Source organism: Notamacropus eugenii, chromosome 2 (genome assembly GCF_028372415.1).
Source record: "Notamacropus eugenii isolate mMacEug1 chromosome 2, mMacEug1.pri_v2, whole genome shotgun sequence".
NCBI lineage: Eukaryota > Metazoa > Chordata > Mammalia > Diprotodontia > Macropodidae > Notamacropus > Notamacropus eugenii.
The window spans coordinates 303,560,443-303,580,183 of NC_092873.1; positions in this window are offsets into that span (position 1 = coordinate 303,560,443).

A 19,741-nucleotide genomic window follows, 5' to 3' on the forward strand; every position below is an offset into this window, starting at 1 on the left:
TGCTATTTTTTACTTTCTTTCATTTTTTCCCTTTTATTAGAGTTTTCTTCTACAAAATGACTAATAAATATTTTGCATAATTTCACATATCTGATGTTTTATCCATCTCAGGGAGGTAAGAGGGAAGGGAGAGATAAAATTTGGAACTGAAAACTTTGAGTAAAAATGTTTTTAAAATTTTCTAAGTAAAATTGTCTTTCATTCTTCCTGGGTCTTTAGGGCCTTCTCATTTGTTTTCTTCTTTGTGGTCCCTAGTAGCAAAATGGAATAAAAGTCTGGGTTAATCATAAGGTATTAAGAAATCTTAAATGTCAAGAAGATTAAAGACTTCTGGAACTTGAATTCCAACCGATGTTACTGCACTCTCATGCAGTTTATTACTCACTATATGAACATGGGACATTGTTGAGAAAATTAAATGTAAGGGCAACAATAAGACCTTGTGATATTTTGGTTCCCTAACTCATCCTTTCTTGTTTCCTTCTTTCTTCCCCATGACTATTTGAGTTCTCCTTTACATTGTGTTTGCTGTTCATTCTCAGAGGACCATGACATCAAGATGATGACATGACTTGGACTTTATTTTGAGTGAGGGAGGACTGTGGAGGTCACCAGCCTCAATTCTCCAGAGCCATCTGAATCCAGTGACCAGATATTCATCAGCATGACTGAAGATGGCCCAGGATGCAATGTGAGACCCTAGCCATTTTAGGCTAAGGTCTTATCAGATTATCACTTTGAGTGAGATACACCCATTCAATGAATAGGTTTCTTTAAGTAGTTACTCAAGAGATGGCCCTTTAATCTCCTTTAGATAATCTTTTTCTAAATCCTTAAGTCCCATAGTAGAACAGGGTCAGAAGATTTTTTTGTCAGGTTTTTATCCTAGAAAAATAGAAAGTAAGCTTTCATTAACAGAAGAGCAGATGAGGAAAAGACATGCTTATTACAAGACCTGCTTGGTCTTGAAAGATGGTGAATCTTGGCAATAGGAAGCCATAACATTGTTCTTTATGATTTTCTTGCAATTGGAATCCAATAGCTTCAAATACAATTGTATTGAAATGGAAACCCAGAAACCAAATTGCATTTTATATATACACAGGGGAAGAATCTACTACCAATTTGCCAATGACAAACATTCACTGATTTTTCTCTGGAATCCTTTAGATACTAAGGTTTCTATCATTTGCTTATACACCAAAAACTGTTGAGGTTTCATCATGTGTTGTGGTGCAACCATCTGAAAAAATTCAGAGTCAGACCACCTCTAATCCAAGTATAGGCGTTTATTAGGATTGACACCTCTCATGAAGCAGGCTAAGTTTCAAGAGGAACCAGCAACTTCAGAGAAAACAAGGTGGATTTTTGTAGGATAAAGATGCAATTACATAACAGAAATTTACACTGAATATAGGAATATAATTACTATTAAAAAGGCAGGAGGAGCTTTTTAAGGGATTAGGTAACGGAGGAGGGGTCCCACCCATAATGAATTTGTGCATGTGATTACCCACAATGCAAACCCATTTAGGGGGTACGTATATGTGATAATGATATTATAATAAGCCTCTCTATGTCATAAGTTCACTCTAGGTCAGTTCTTTACTATTACTTCTAAGGTGCCTACTTAGGGAAAGTCCCTTCTGTTGTATTGGGGTCCACATTCTGCTTGGGCCTCCTGGTGCTGCTGCTTTCTGATTGACTTTCTGACTGTGGTCCTGTCTAGGTAGGACTAGATGGATGTGGCTGTGGTTGAGTGCACGGACACACCTGCTGTTTCTGTGGGAAATATGAAGAATGGATCTGGAGGCAGTGCCTAAGGAGAGATAGTGACTAGGTTTCCATCACATAGACACACCTGCTGTTTCTGTGAGAACTATGAATTTCAGGGCACACTTGTTCTAACTAGCAGGGAGGCATATATGACGAGGTCAGGATATGGTGGGGGGTGAGTAGGTAGGTACAGTGGGCCTGTAATGAAGTTAGGCTACTGGAGCTGGGGGCAGCTCTATTGGGACTCCATCACATGTTCTTATTACAATAATCTTCACAATGAACGTGGAGGGGAGGGGAAGATGTCAAATATAGATGAAATGATTCCTGTGCTCTCATTTTGCTTTATTTTCAGCTTGTTCTCACAATAATCAGTCTTTCTCCTACAGGCAACCTTCCATACCATAAATTTCCCTGACTGGAATGTCCCTTAGGGATCTTAGGAAGCAACTACTGGATTCCAAGTTGGTCAAGCCCCATAAATATCTATTTCTTCCATACAACTTCACTCAGGGAAATAGAAAGCCAGTCTTGAAACCAGAAAAACCTGAGCCAATGTCCCATTTAACAAATCCTAGTCATGTGATCCTGGACAAATTACTTAATCTCTCAGTTTCCCAAGCAACTCTCTAAGATTATACATTGTAGAAAACAGTTCAGATTTACACAAGTAGAGGGAATTCTCACTTAGGGAATTTTTATTCCAATGAAATCCCAGGCCAAGTTCTGATCCCCTATATAGAAATCCCATTTGAGATGTCTATTTTTTAAAAAGCGATGGAATCTATTACTGTTTCTTTAAGACTATAGAAGCCAAGTGGAAACTGAGAAAGAAATTTTATACTGAGAGGTTTGAAGTGATGGATGAGAAATGTAATACTATGTTGGAAAAATATCAGTTGCTCATGCTAATATAATAAAAATGACAATTCTACCTAAGTTAATTTACTTATTCAGTGCCATGCCAATCAAACTGCCAAAAACTATTTTATAAAGCTAGAAAAAACATCAAAATTCATCTGGAAGAACAAAAGGTCTAGAATATCAAGGGAATTATTGAAAAGAAGTACTAGGGAAAGTGGTTTTATGTTGTATTATAAAGCATCAATCATCAAAACTGCTTAGTACTGTCTAAGGCATAGAGGGGGTAGATCAGTGGAATAGGTTAGGTACACAAGACACAGTAGTCAATGATTATGGCAATCTACTGTTTGATAAACCCAAAGACCCCTGCTTCTGGAATAAGAACTCACTATTTGTCCCACATGCACAAAAATATTTGTAGCAGCTCTTTTTGTGTTGGGCAAGAACTGGAAATCGAGGGAATGCACATCAATTGGGGAATGACTGAACAAGTTGTGGTATATGAATATAATGGAATACTATTGTACTATAAGAATTGATGAACAGTCTGACTTCAGAAAAACCTGGAAAGACTTATATGAACTGATACTGAGTGAAATGAGCAGAACCAGCAGAACATTATGGTTGTTATCCTTCATCTTCGAAAAGGGCAAAAATGACATCACCATGACAAAGTGAAATTTTAGTGTGTCTGACTGTGGCTGATCAGACCAATATGAGCTCGGAAAGCTCTATCACAGTTTGGGCACAGATATTCCCTGTGAATATTTGGGGTGGATATCCCAAATTTGTGTATCCTGCATTTCCTTTGTGCTGTCTCAATATTGCTTTGCTCAAAGAGCACAGCACCCTTTCTGATGTGGGCACACCATGTTGAGTGGTCCTGTGCCAGTGTCTCCCATGTTGCACAGTCAAATCCAAAGTGTTTGAGAGAGACCTTGAGAGTGGCCTTGTATCATTTCTTCTGGCCACCATGTGATTGCCTGCCCCAATGAAGTTCTCCACAAAATAGTCTTTTTGGAAAGCATACATTTTGCATTTGAACACTGTGGCCAGCCCATCAGAGCTGGGCTTTCTGAAGGATAGTTTGAATACTTGGCAAGCAAGGACCTCAGTGTCTGGTACCTTATCCTGCTGGGTGATCCTCAGAATCTTCCTAAGACAGTTCAAATAGAAGCTATTCAGTTTCCTGACATGGCACTGGAAGACTGTCCATGTTTCACAACCATATAACAAAGAGGCCAGCACAACAACTCTGTAGGCCTTCAGTTTGGTAGTCAGTCTAATACCTCTTCTCTCCCAAACTTTTCTTCAGAGCCTCTCAGACACTGGCAATGCATGCATCAACCTCATTGTCAATGTGTACATCCCTGGAAAGTACACTACCAAGGTAAGTGAACTTATCTACAGGATTCAAAACTTCTCCATTTGTTGTAATTGATGGTTCTATGTATGAATGGTGTGGTGGTGGCTGATGGAGCACTTGTGTTTTCGTGGTGTTAATTATTAGGCCAAAATTAGCACAGGCAGCAGAGAATTGACCCATACTTTGTTTCATCTCAGTTTCAGAGGCTACATTGAGTGCACAATCATCTGCAAACAGAAAATCATGCACCAACACCCCTTCCACTTTGATCTTGACTTGTAGCCTTTGCAAATTTGAAGAGCTTACCATCAGTACGGTAGTTGACTTTGATCCTCATTGAAAGCATTTGCCAACATGGCTGAAAACATCATATTAAAAAGCATGGGAGCAAGCACACAGTATATGAATGTAATGGAATATTATTGTGCTATAAGAAATGATGAACAGTGTGACTTCAGAAAAATCTGGAAAGACTTATGTGAACTGATGCTGAGTGAAATGAACAGAACCAAGAGAACATTATAACAGCCACAGTGTGTGAGAACTGTTTCTGATAGACTTAGCCCTTCACAGAAATACAAGGACCTAAAACATTCCCAATGGACTCTTGTGGCAAATGCCATCCACATCCAGAGAAAAAACTATGGAATCAGAATGCAGAATGAAACAGACTATTTTCTTTTGTGTTATGTTTTGTTTTGTTTTTTTCTCATGGTTTTATTTTAATTCTTCTATGCAATATGACTAATGTGAAAATGTGTTTAATAAGAATGTACATGGATTTCCAGTTCTGGGAGCCAAGATGGTGGAGTGATCAGTAACTGCTATCTCCCTCCCCTTGCTGACCTTGATGAGCCTAGAGAATATCTCCCCGGGAAAAATCCTGGATTAGTGGGAGCAGAAGAAGGGGTAAACAGACTCTCAGCCTGGGAGGCTAGAAAGATCACTAAGGAGTGTTCCTCTTGCTGTGGCAGAAAGCAACCAGTGCAGGATCAGAGCTGTGCCAGACAGCCCCACCTCAAAAAACTGGGAGAAGATCCTGAACCCCAGGGAGGTGAAGCCAGCAACTGCCCACACCAGGACCCCAGGCATGTCTCAGCACCCCAGTGGAATCAGGAAGATACTAGCACAGACAGCTGAGCTTGCCAGTGCTCTAACCCAGCAGAGAAGCCCCTGGAGTCCAGACCACTCCTCCTCCACACTTAACTAGCTAACTCCAGGGAAACTTTGGGGTAACACAAAAAGACCTAACTGGCTTCTGCTTTCAAACACAAGCCAGCTCAGCACCAGGTAAGCTGCAGCATTTTAATTTCTAATGGAAAGAACCAAAGGCCACAACACACAAAACCTCAAGTTTTAGGCACAAGAACTGTGGGACAGAGCTCCCTGTGCCATAGACACAGAGATCTACCTTAAAAACCAGGAAAAGGGTTATTATTGTGAGTAAAAAGCAAAGCAGAAAAGAAAACACCGTAGAATCTTTCTAAAGGACCAAAACACAAATACCAAAGAGGTCAGCATTGAGACTGTATTCCCATCTGAAACTTCAGAAGGGAATAGGAACTGATCTGAAACACAAAGAGCATTCTTAGAAGAGCTCAGGAAGGATTTTAAAACACCAATTAGAGAAATGGAAGAAAAACTGGCTAGCAATTTTAAAAATATGAAAAAAGAATTCACTGAGAGAACAGTTCCTTAAAAAGGAAAATTGGAAAAATGGAAAAGGAAGTACAAAATCCTAACTGGTGAAAATAACTCCTTAAAAGGAATAATTGGATAGATGGAAAAGGTGATGCAAAAGTTAACTGATGAAAACAATTTGACAAAAAAATAGAATTGGGCAAGTAGAAGCTAATGAATCCATGAGACATCAAGAATCAGTCAAATAGGATCTAAAAAATACAAAGATAGAAGAAAATGCAAAATATCTAACTGAAAATACAACTGACCTGGAAAATAGATCCAGGAGAGAAAAATCTAAGGATTATTGGTCTACCAGAAAGCTATGATGAGAAAAAGAACCTGGACAATATCATCCAAGAAATCATTAAGGAAAATTGCCCAGAAGTCCTAGACCCAGAGGGCAAAATAGTCATCAAAAGAATCCACCAATCACCTCCTGAAAGGGACCCCAAACTGAAAACACCAAGGAATATTGTTGTCAAATTCCAGAACTATCAAGTGAAGGAGAAAATACTGCAGGCAGCCAGAAATAAACAATTCAAATATCAAAGAACTACAGTCAGGATCACTCAGGACCTTGCAGCTTCTACATTAAAAGATCAAAGGAATTGGAATATGATATTTTGTAAGGCAAAGGAGCTGGAACTGCAACCAAGGATAAATTACCCAGAAAAGTTTAACATAATATTTCAGGCAAGAAGATGGACATTCAATTAAATAAGGGATTTCCAGACCTTCCTGATGAAAAGGCTAGAACTCAGTAGAAAATCTGATCTCCAAATGCAGATCTCAAGAGAGATATAAGAAGGTAAATGGGGGGGGAAGGGACTTGTTACACAATATGGGCAAACTGTTTACATCCCTATAAGGAAAGATGATACTTTTTAATCTTGAGAACTGTATATTTGTTATGAATGTAAAAGTTATACATGTAGATAGAGAGAGTGGGTATAAAGTGAATGATGTGATGATAACAAATGTGATTTAAAGGTGGGAAGGGATTGTAATGGAAGATGTGAAAAGGAGGAGGCAGAAAAAAAAAACAAATTCCATCACAGGAAGAGGCACAAAAATATATTACAGTAGAGGGAAAAAGAGAAGGGAGATGAGCATTGTTTGAAAGGTACTCTCATCTGGTTGGATTTAAGGAAATTACAACAAACTCAGTTAAGAATAGAAATACAATTAACTCTATAGGCATTAGGAGGGGTAAGGGGAAAGAAAAGGGAGGGGAGAGTAAAATGGAGGGAAAAATTAGTAAGAGAAAAGGGGATTAAAAGGGGGGGTGGAAAGAAGGGAGGGAAGACTGAGGGAGATGGTAGTCAAAAATTAAAACTATTGTGGAGAGGAAGCGAGTAGGGAGAACTAAAAGCATAAACAAGGGGAAAGGGGATGGAGGGAAAGACACATACAGCAATATGTATAACTATATATAACTGTAAATGTGAATGGGATAAATGTTCCCATAAAATGAAGACAGCAGAATGGATTAAAAACCATAATCCAACGATATGTTGTTTACAAAAAACACATTTGAAATGGGGAGATACACATAGGGTAAAGGTAAAAGGTTGGAGCAGAATATATTGGGCTTCAGCTGATGTATAAAAAGCAGGGGTAGCAATCCTAATTTCAGACAAAGCAAAAGCAGAAATAGATCTAATCAAAAGAGATAAAGAAGGAAACTATATGCAGCTAAAAGGCACCATAGACAATGAAGCAATTTCATTACTAAACATATATGCTCCAAGTGGTATAGTGCTCGGGGTCAGGTCCCGAGCCCCCTGGGGTCCCCCTAACCAACAGGTCTCTGACTGCCTGTCAGTCTGGGTTGAGCGATCTGTGAGCTCTGAAGGGAGGAGACTGGAGACAAGATGATAAGCAACTCTCTTTATTCAGCTGAAAGTCAGGATTTATAAAGGCTGTAACCACCAATCACATACAGGCTGAACTCATCCCGTTACTTCACTATCTCATGACTATTCCACATCCTTACACCCGCAGTAAGTAACGAAGCTTATCTTGTTCCTGAAGCTAGTTCCTGGGTTCCCAGGGCCACTTGTAACTTTACTGTATGGAACATCAGTATCTGCAGGAACATCAGGTTCCAGGTTCATACAGAGCTTCTGCCAGGGTTTGAGTAAGCACAAATCCCATGGGAACAGGCTTTGCCTCTGCTATAGCCTTGGTCACAGGACTTGCACTCTCCTGGGCCCCTTACAGTATAGCATTCAGATTCTTAGAGGAGAAGTTAAGGGTGTTACAGGAAGAAATAGACAGCAAAACTATATCCCCCTCTCTGAACTTGATAAATCTAACCTCAAAATAAACAAGAAAGAAGTTAAGGAGGTGAATAGTACTCTAGATAAGGTAGATATGATGGATCTCTGGAGAAAATTGAATGGGGATAGAAAGGAACATAGCTTTTTCTCAGTGGTGCATGGCATATATACAAAAACTGTCCATGTACTAGGCCATAAAAACCTCATAATCCAATGCAGAAAGGCAGAGATAGTCAATGCATCCTTCTGAGATCATAATGTAATAAAACTTCTATGTAATTAAAGGCCATGGAAACATAAACCAAAAACTAATTGGAAACTAAACAATCTAGTCCTAAAGAATGAGTGGATTAAACAACAAATTATAGAAACAGTCAACAACTTCATTCAAGAGAATAACAATAATGAGACAACATACCAAATTTTATAGGATACTGCAAAAGCAGTTCTTAGGGGAAGTTTTGTATCTTTAAGTGCCTACATGAATAAAATAGAGAAAGAGGAGATCAATAAATTAGGCATGCAGCTGAAAAAGCTTGAAAAGAAACAAACTGAAAATCCCCAAGTAAATACCAAATCAGAAATGCTGAAAACCAAAGGAGAGAATAATAAAATTTAAATTAAGAAAACTATTGAACTAATAAATAAAACTAGGAGTTGGTTTTATGAAAAAACCAATAAAATTGATAAACCTTTGGTCAATTTGATTTTAAAAAAGAAAGAAGAAAATCAAATTACCAATATCAAAAATGAAAAGGGGAACTCACCTCCAATGAGCAGGAAATTAAAACAATAATTAGAAATTACTTTGCCCAACCTTTTGCCCACAAATTCGACAATCTAAAGGAGACAGATGATTATTTTAAAGATATAGACTAAGAGAAGAGGAAGTTGAACACTTAAATAACCCCATCTCAGAAAAAGAAATTGAACAAGCCATCAATGAACTCCCTAGGAAAAAATCTCCAGGGCCAGATAAATTCACAAGTGAATTCTATCAAACAGTTAAAGAACAGTTAATTCCAATGCTATATAGACTATTTGGGAAAATTGGGGAAGGAGTCCTCTCAAATTCTTTTTATGATACAAATACAATTTTGATACCTAAACCAGGAAGAGCCAAAACTGAGAAAGAAAGTTATAGACCAATTTCTCTAATGAATATAGATGCAAAAATTTTAAATAAGATTTTAGCAAAAAGAATACAGCAACTTATTATGAGAATAATACTTTATGATCAGGTAGGATTTATACCAGGAATGCAGAGTTGGTTCAATATTAAGAAAACTATTAGCATTATTGATCATATCAACAACAAAACTAATAGATGCAGAAAAAGCTTTTGACAAAATACAACACCCATTCCTATTGAAAACACTGGAGAACATAAGAATAAATGGAACTTTCCACAAAATACTAAGCAGCATCTACCTAAAACCTTCAGCAAGCATTGTATGCAATGAGAATAAGGTAGATGCATTTCCGGTAACATCAGGGGTGAAACAAGGATGTCCATTATCAACACTATTATTCAATATGGTACTAGAAATGTTAGCTGTAGCAATAAGAGAAGAAAAAGAAATTGAAGGAGTTAGAATAGGCAAAGAAGAAACTAAATTATCACTCTTTGAAGATGATATGATGATATACTTAGAGAATTCCAGAGAATCAAGTTAAAAAACTACTTGAAATAATAAACAACTTTGGCAAAGTTGCAGGTTACAAAATAAGCCCTCACAAATCTTCTGCATTTCTATGTATTACTAACAAAGCCAAACAGCAAGAGATATAAAGATAAATCTCATTTAAAGCTATGGTAGACACTGTAAAGTATTTGGGAGTCTACCTGCCAAAACAAACCCAGGGACTATATGAATACAATTACAAAACACTTTTCACACAAATAAAGTCATATCTAAGTAAGTGGAAAAACATCAGTTGCTCATGAGTAGACTGAGCCAATATAATAAAAATGACAATTTTACCTAAATTAATTTACTTATTCAGTGCCATACCAATCAAACTATCAAATGATTATTTTGTAGAGCTAGAAAAAATAATATCAAAATTCATCTAGAAGAACAAAAGGTCCAGAATATCAAGGGAACTAATGAAAAGAAATGCTAGGGAAGGTGGCTTAGCTCTACCAGATCTCAAATTGTATTATAAAGCAGCAATTACCAAAACCACTTGGTACTGGCTAAGAAACGGAAGGGTAGACCAGTGGAATATGTTAGGTACCCAAGGCACAGTAGTCAATGAATATAGCAACCTACTGTTTGATAAACCCAAGGACCTCAGCTTCTGGGATAAGAACTCACTGTTCGACAAAAATTGCTGGGAAAACTAGATAACAGTGTGGCAGAAACTAGGCATAGACCAATGCCTGACACCGTACACAAGAATGAAGTCCAAATGGGTACATGAGCTAGGTAGAAAGATTGATACTATAAACAAATTAGTGGAGCAAGGAATAGTGTATTTATCAGATTTATGAAGAAGGGAAGAATTTTTGACTAAACAAGAGATAAAAAACATTATGAAGTGCAAAATGGACAATTTTGATTACATTAAATTGAAAAGTTTTTGCATAAACAAACCCAATGCAAGCAAGATTAGGAGGGAAGCAGAAAACTGGGAAAGAACTTTTGCAACTAGTGCCTGTGATAAAGGCCTCATTTCTAAAATATGTAGAAAACTGAGTCAAATGTACAAGAATACAATTCATTCCCCAATTGATAAATGGTCAAAGGATATGAACAGGAAGTTTTCAGAGGAAGAAATCAAAGTTATCTATAGTCATATGAAAAAATGCTCTAAATCACTATTGATTAGAGAGATGCAAATCAAAACAACTCTAAGATACCACATCACATCTATCAGATTGGCTAACATGACAAAACAGGATGATGATAAATGTTGGAGAAGATGTGGGAGAGTTGGAACACTAATTCATTGCTGGTGGAACTGTGAGCTGATCCAACCATTCTGGAGAGCAATTTGGAACTATACCTAAAGGGCTACAAAAATGTGCATACCATTTGACCCAGCAATACCACTTCTAGGACTGTATCCCCAAGAGATCACAAAAATGGGAAAGGGTCCCACATGTACAAAAATATTTATAGCAGCTCTCTTTGTGTTGGCCAAAAACCAGAAATCATGGGTGTCCATCAATTGGGGAATGGCTGAATAAACTGTGGTATATGAATATAATGAAATACTATTGTGTTATGAGAAAAGATGAACAGGAAGACTTCAGAGAGGCCTGGAAAGACTTATGTGAACTGATGCTGAAGGAAAGGTGCAGAACCAGGAGAACTTTATACACAGGAACAACCACAGTGTGCAAGGATTTTTTCTGGTAGACTTAGAACTTCATTGCAGTGCAAGGACTTAAAAAATTCCCAATGGTCTCTTAAGGGAAAATGCTTTCCATATCCAGAGAAAGAACTGTGGAATTCAATTGCAGAATATAAGAGATCATTTTCTTTTGTATTACGTTTTGGTTTCTTTTATGATTTCTCTAATTCTTCTGTTTTTAAATTTTCTTCTTAATCTTAATTTTAATTCTTTTTATTTTAATTCTTCTAATGCAACATGACTAAAGTGAAAATGTATTTAATAGGATTATTTGTATAGAACCTATATAAAATTGTATGCCATCTCAGTGAGGGAGGGGAAAGGGAGGGGGAGAAATCTAAGTTATATGGAAGTGATTGTAGAACACTGAAAAAAACAAATTAAATAATAATTAAAAAATAAAAAAAAGAATGTATGTGTAGGACCCATTTTAAGATTACATGCTGTGTTGGGGAGGGAGGGGACAAGAAAGGGGAGAAAATTTAAGAATTATGGAAGTGATCGTTGAAAACTTAAAACAAATGCATTAATTAAATAAAAAAATAAGAACTCACTATTTGACAAAAACTGCAGGGAAAACTGTAAAATAGTATGGCAGAAACTGGGTCATAGACTGACATCTGACACCATATACCAAAGTAAAGTCCAAATGGGTACATGATTTAGATGTAAAGGCTGATACTATAAACAAATTGGGGGAGTAAGCAATAGTTTATCCATCAGATTTATGGAGAATGAAGGAATTTATGACCAAAGAGGAGATAAAGAACATTATGAAAGGCAAAATGGATAATTTTGAGTACATTAAATTGAAAAATTTTTGCAGAAACAAAGCAATTGCAACTAAGCTTAGGAGGGAAGCAAAAAACTGGGAAAGAATTTTTACAACTAGTGTTTCTGATAAAGGCCTCATTTCTAAAAGATATAAAGAACTGAGTCAAATTTACAAGAATACAAGTCATTCCCCAATTGACAAATGGTCAAAGGATATAAATAAGCAGTTTTCAGAGAAAGAAATTAGTTATCTATAGTCATATGAAAAAATGCTCTAAATCACTATTGATTAGGGAGATACAAATCAAAACAACTCTGAGGTACTACACCACACCTAACATGATTAAACAGGAAAATTATAAATGTTGGAGAAGATGTGGGAAAGTTGGAACACTAATTCATTGTTGGTGGAGTTGTGAGCTGATTCAACCATTCTGGAGAATAATTTGGAAGTATGCCCAAAGGGCTATAAAAATATGCATACCCTTTGATGCAGCAATGTCACTTCTAGGGCTGTATCCCAAAGAGATCATAAAAATGGGGAAAGGACCAACATATACTGCCAGGCCTAGAGGCCTGAGGGCTACCCGAGTCTTACCTTACCTCTATCGGAGGTCTTCAGCTGGCCAAACTGGATGCTCGTATGAGAGAAAGGACGTTCCAGAGTCGAACAAGGGTTGAGCTTTATTTCAGGGTCTCGGTTACAAGTGCAGGGGAAATTGTTCCTTAGGAGGGAGAGAGAAAGATCTCCCAAGGAGGCAAAGATCTTACAATAAGAGATTGGAAGTAGAAGTATAAGTGGGGAGAGAGGGGGAGGGGAGAGAAGAAAGAGGAAATGTGGAGCCTTGTGTCCACACACGTGGCCCCTCCGCCCAAGAGAGCTTTCAGGCTTTCCTGATCCTACTTAAGTTCTCCAGGCATATAGTTTGCATCTGAATACCGTGCTGTTAGGTGTGCCCAGATCCGGGACAATCTCGAGGGCGGGGAGAGCTCTCTCCCATCACGTCTCTCACGGGAAGTGGCGGAAATACACGAGATAGCTCGGTTCACCTCGATTCCCAGTCGTTTCCTGGGGGGTCTCGTTAGAACTCTAAGATTTAGAAGTTCCCACCTTTACCCGCCTGAGACTGTCCACATGGAATTGAGCTTCCAACCCCAGCAATATACAAAAATATTTATAGCAGCTTTTTTTGTGGTCCCAAGAACTGGAAACTGAGAGGATGACCATCAATTGAGGGAATGGCTGAACAAGTTGTGGTATATGAATGTAATGGAATACTGCTGTGCTATAAGAAATGATGAACAGGAGGGCTTCAGAAAAACCTGGAAAGACTTATATGAACTGATGCTGAGTGAATTAAGCAGCACCAGGAGAACATTGTACACGGTAACAGTCACAGTGTGCAATAACTGGTTTTGATATTTAGCCTTTTTCAGCAATACAAGGACCTAAAACAATTTCAAAGGACTCATGATGGAAAATGCCATCCACATCCAGATGAAGAACTATGGAGTTGGAAAGCAGAAAGAAGCAGAGTACAGTATTTTCTTTTTTGTTTTGTTTTTTCTTTTGTGCTTTCTCCTGTTCATTATAATTCTTCCATGCAGCATGACTAATGTGAAAATGTGTTTAATAAGAATATATGTGTAGAGTCTATATCAGATTGCATGTCATTTTGGGGAGGGAGGGAGGAAGAAGGGGGAGAAAATTTAAAACTTACGGAAGTGAGAGTTGAAAACTACAAATAAATCCATTAATAAATAGATGAATAAATGTGAAAAAAAAAAGTTCTGTCAGACTATGAAGTGGTTCTCCCTATGGAGTCGGGGTAAGGTGTGTATTTTATTTGTGATCTATGAAGAGCTATGAGGAATCTGGAAGTAATAGAGAAGTAATGGAGACATGGTGCCTACCTGTGTACCTCAGTAACATTGGGCCCTGTTTTTCTAGTGACATTGTGTATTTGTGGGGGAGTGCACCCTAGGTTTGTGGGGAGGAATTTTTTTAGCAGCTTCTTTTTTTAAACCTATGCCATCTCAATAAATGACTTTGCTAAGATATTTGTGTCTACTGGAAGACTAAATGGTAGCAGGCTCATGAAATAATAGTTTTCAAAGCATAGTCCATTAAGTGCATTCTGAAGATATAGGGTAGTAATTCCTTTTTGAGGAGATAACCCAAAGGTAGTGGTGCTACATAGACTTTGAGAACAATATCTTCAAAGTCATGAATAATTTCATGCTAATCTACTGTCATCCCAAAAGTTTTTGGTAACTTAAAACCATTTTTTTCTCATTCATTTCCTTCTCCTTTATTCACTTGCTCTTCAGAATGCTTGTCTTTCATCATTCCCCTTATTCAAGGACCCCAAAAATAACCCCTCTTTCATTTTTACATTACTGATACTTTGATCTTAATTTTAAAAAAATACTTATTTGGGACTTTTTTGTTTTGGTTTTTATATCACTTAAATTTCTCCCTGCATCCCTCCATTTTTTCTTTCCCAGAGATACATCCCCATAAAAAAGAATGTTCTTAAAAGAAATAAAAGAAAAGGTGGAAAAGACAATCAGGAAGTGATGGACAACATCTGAAAATATATGTAATGTTCCATACCTGAGGACTTCCTCCCTCTGCAAATGAGTTGGGAAAGGTGCCTTCTCATATCTCCTCTTTGGAGACATACTTGTTCTTTGTAATTTTATAACTTTTTAAAAATTGTTTTGTGGTTGTTCTTTCTTCATTGTTGCATTCATTGTCTATATTGGCTTTTTTTTTGTCTCTGTTTCCTTCCCTTGGCATCAGTTCATCATAGAAATCTTCCATGTTTCTCAGTAGTCATCACATTCTCATTTCTTACAGATAGTAATATTCCACTACATTCAAGTACCACAATGTGTATGGCCAATTCCAAATTAATAGCATCTACTTTATTTCCTTTCTTACAACAAAAGCTTCTGGCATAAATATTTCAGTATACATAAGGAGTTTACTTTCTTGTTATCAATGACTTTCTTGGGTATAGATACCTAGTAATAGAATCTCTGGGTCAAAGGATATGCACATTTTGTCATTTTATTTGCACAATTCCAAGTGGTTTCTCCAAAACAGCTGTACTATTCTAAACTGAATCAATAATACACAGGAGCGTGTCCATCTTCCCACCGATCCTCCTACACTGACTATTCCCATCTTCAGTTGCTGTTAATTTGCTTGGTGTGAGGTGAAACTTCAAGGTTGTTTTGATTTGTATTTCTTTTATCAATTTTGACCTGCAACACTTTTTTCATACAGTTATTAATAGTTTATAACTTCTTTGAGAGAAAATGTATTTTTTAGATAAAGTTTGCATTAATCTGACTCATTGTCTTGACAATAGTTTTTATTAAACCAAGTTTAGTGTGCAATGATGGAAGGAAAAGGCTTTCCACTCTCTCATCCCCACCTCTACAACCCCAATCAGATTTTTCTTTGAGGCCAATGAAGTTTTTATTTGTCTGTTGTTTTTAGCTATTAAAACCATTTATTAATTTTCCACAAATAAGCAAGAACAGGATCCAGTTCCCTCACTGAATCAGCTTCACACATTAGCCTTTACCTTCAAAGAATATTGTCTTCCCAGTTTTAGAAGAAAGGGAGATGCTAAGAGAAAGAGTAGAAAAGTATGGTCATTCACATACTCAGTGTGTTTTCCTTAGGGTAAAAACTATCAGAGAAGCTTATCAAAAGCCACATTGGTATGCATTTAGTACACTGTTAGATCTCAAAGGGGAAGACAGAGGAAAGAGTTCTAACCCAGAAATCAGGAGACCAGAGATTGAGCAACTCAATTCTGCCACAAATCCAACGTGTGGACCTTGATCAAGAGCCTTTTCCCTCCTTAGACTTCTTTCTTCCTTTGTAAAATTATGGGATTAGAGTATGTGACCCCTGAGATTCCACCTAGCTATAATGATCTAGTGACTATGCCAAGCATTAAAAAAAAAAATTTAGAAATCATTTACTTTACACTCACACCCCCTTGTGGCAAAATCTGAAAACAACAGCTCGGTAAAGATGACATTAAATGTAACAAAATCAATTAAACTATTGAAGCTATTAAACTAACTTTTATTCCTACAACTTACAAATTCTAAACTCTTTCCGTCTTCGCCAATTGTCTTTGTCCAATTAATCCTTGATTTGTGCTTATATACTTATAACCAGTATGCTGGGAGAAGTGAATATTGAGTTTCAGAGGCTGACAGACTACAATTTAAATACTGCTTCCACCATATACTAGGTATTTGACTCTAGACAAGTCATGTAAGTTCTCAGTGCTATGGGAAAAACTCGAAGTCACAGGAGTTCTTAGCTTTCGGGGGGCAGGGCATGGTATCTTGGATCCCACTGACAATCTGGAGAAGTCTGTGGACCTTTCTCAGAATGTTTTAGACGCGCAAAACAAAACATATTGGATTACAAAGGGAACCAACTATATCAAAAGTTATCAAAATATTTTTTTTAAAAACCCACAAGTTCACAGATCCTATCTCTGTCCAACTAAACACAGAGAACTTCTGGTTCAACTTTTTTCACTTGTCATTATTTACAGCAATTTTTCGGTACCATTTTATATTCTGCACATATCTAGTTTTAAATTGCATTATAGGATTGGATTACACCAGCATAACACAGTTTTCCAATTGTTGGAACATTTTCTTTTTGATAATGTTTTTAGGGCATGTTTCTCACAATAGGGATTATTAGGTCAAAGAATATTAGTATAACTATAACTCATAGCATGTGGACAATTTATACCACAGACTCCACTAACTTTTAATTCCAACAGTAATGTGTGAGCGTATTTATTTCTATACAGCTTCACTAGTATTGCATTTTGTTGGCTTTATTTTTGTCCCCCTGCCCTAGGAAAAATTAGGATTTAGATTCAGACATAATTTATTTAGGTGCCCAAACTTGTTTATCATATTTACTTAAATTGCTAGTAAAAGTAAATGTATTCTCCATGGGCTCAACTCCATATGATATGCACAAAAGTAAGGGCACAGCACCTGAGGTAAATACTTTGGGTGAGTGCCTGTCTGCCTTCTCCGAAGTTCCCCACCCAACTTTAGAGTGCTACATTTTCAATTATTGCCCTGGTCACTTTCTCTATCACCACCAGGCTTATCTCCCCTTGTGGTCCTCAGTCCTCAGTGGCCAGGCCAAGCCAGTCTACATATAGACACTACTACAGTCCTTGGATTCAGAAATATATAGCCCTAAATGTTCTGTAAGATAGTTGTGTTCTACAAATTTTTACTCTGTCCTCCAGAGCATTATGTCTACATTTGTTTTAAAGTATAAGGTCACAATACACAGTAGCAAATAATCATAGTAATCTAGCGTTTGATGAACACATAGATCCAAGCTTCTGAGACAAGAGCTCACTATCTGACCAAAAATGCTGGGAAAACTGGAAAGCTGTTTGGCAGAAATTACAGCACAACATCTCACACCATATACCAAGATGAGGTCAAAATGGATACATGATTTAGACATAAAGGTTGACACCTAAAACAAATTAAGAGAGCACGGAATAGTTCACCTCTCAGATCTAAGAATAAGGGAAGAATTTCTGACCATAAAAAGGTGGACAGCACTACAGGATGTAAAAATGGATAATTTTGGTTACATTAAATGTAAAAGGTTTCGTACAAACAAAACCAATGCAGTCTAAGATTATAAGGAAAGGAGAAAATCTGGAGGAAATCTTTTACAGCAAGTATTTCTCAAATATATAGAGAACTGAGTCAAATTTGTAAGAATGCAAGTCATTCCCCAATTGATAATTAGTCAGGATATGAACAAATAATTTTCAGAAAAAGAAATCAAAGCTATCTATAGTCATATGAAAAAATGCTATAAATTACTATGGCTTAGAGAAATTTAAGTTAAAACAACTCAGAAATCCCACCTCACACCTATTAAATTGGCTAATATGACAGAAGAGGAAAATGATAAATGTTGGAGTGTGGAAAAATTGGGACACTAATGCACTGTTGGTGGAGTTATGAACTGATCCAACCATTCTCAAGAGCAATTTGAAAGTATGTTCAAAGGGCTATAAAACTGTGCATATCCTTTGACCCAACAATACAACTATTAGATCTATATCCCAAAGAGATTTTTTTTTCCCATAAGAACCTATTTGCAGTTTTTTGGTTTGTTGTTTTTTTTTTTTTGTGGTGGCAAAGAATTGGAAACTGAGGGGATGCCCATGATTTGGGGGATGACTAAAGAAGTTGTGGCATATGATTGTGATGGAATACTATTGTGCTACAAGAAATAATGAATAGGATGCTATCAGAAAAACATGGAAAGACTTATACAAACTTATGCAGAAGTGAGCAGAACCAGAACACTGTAGACATTAACACAATGTAGTATGATGATCAACCGTGAATGACTTAGCTAGTCTCAACAATAAAATGATTCAACACAATTCTGAAAGAGTTATGATAAAAAATGCTATCCTCCTTTGGAGAAAGAACTGATGGAGTCAGAATGCAGACTGAAGCATACTTTTAAAAACTTTCCTTATCTTTCCTGTTTTTTTTCACATGACTAATATGGAAATAAGTTTTGCATGACTGCACATGTATAACCTATATCAAATTGTTTGCCTTCTCTGTAGGAGGGAAGGAGGGAATTTGGAACTAAAAATTTTGGAAAACAAATATTAAAATTGTTTTTACATGTAATTGGAAAAAATATTTTAAAATGAAGTGTAAGGAGAAATTAAGTTGCAATTTATCTGTGATTCCTTTGGTCTCTGGTCAGAAACATCAGATCTTTGTGTTTCAAGAAAGAAAGATACATTTAGTGGGACACCCTCTACTAGATCTTACTTATTCTTTGAAACTGGATCTTGGGTTTGTGGCAGTCAACAAGTAAAGGTTTTACTACATGCTAGGTACTGGCCTACTCCAGTAATACAAAAAAACAGAAGAACTCGGTACATGCACTCAGAGCTCACATTCAAATGAGAAAGACCTATAAATTGCCACAAACACATGAGATATAAACACAATAGCTCGAAGGTAATTTCTGAAGAAGGGACTGGGTAAGGGGATGGAAAGTGAGCAAGGTCTTCAGCCACTATTACTGAAGGTGGGATTTGGGTTGTGTCTTAAAGGAAGCCAGGGAACTTAAGTGACAGAGGAGAATGGGGCAAACATTTCAGCAGAGGGGAGAGCCAGTGAATGGACATGGATTTGAGAAAAGGAGTTGTATTTAAGAAACAAAAAACATGCCAATATAGATGGACCTTAGAAGGCGGAGTATATGAAAGGGAGTAACATGTAAGAAGACTGGAAAAGAAGAGGAAAGTGAAGGGCTTTAAATGCTAGTCAGAGAATTTTATATTTTATTCTTGAAGTAATAGGATTTCACTGAAATGTGTTGAGAAAGTGAAAGGAAAGTCACTGGTGGATAAGTGAATGTATTAGAGTAGAGGAAGATATGAGATGGGGAGACGATTTAAGGAATTGTTTGCAGCAATCCAGAGAAGTGATAAGAGTCTGAGTTAGGGTAGGGGCAGTATGGATGGAGAGGAGTCATAAAAAAGATATTAAGATAGAAAAGGCA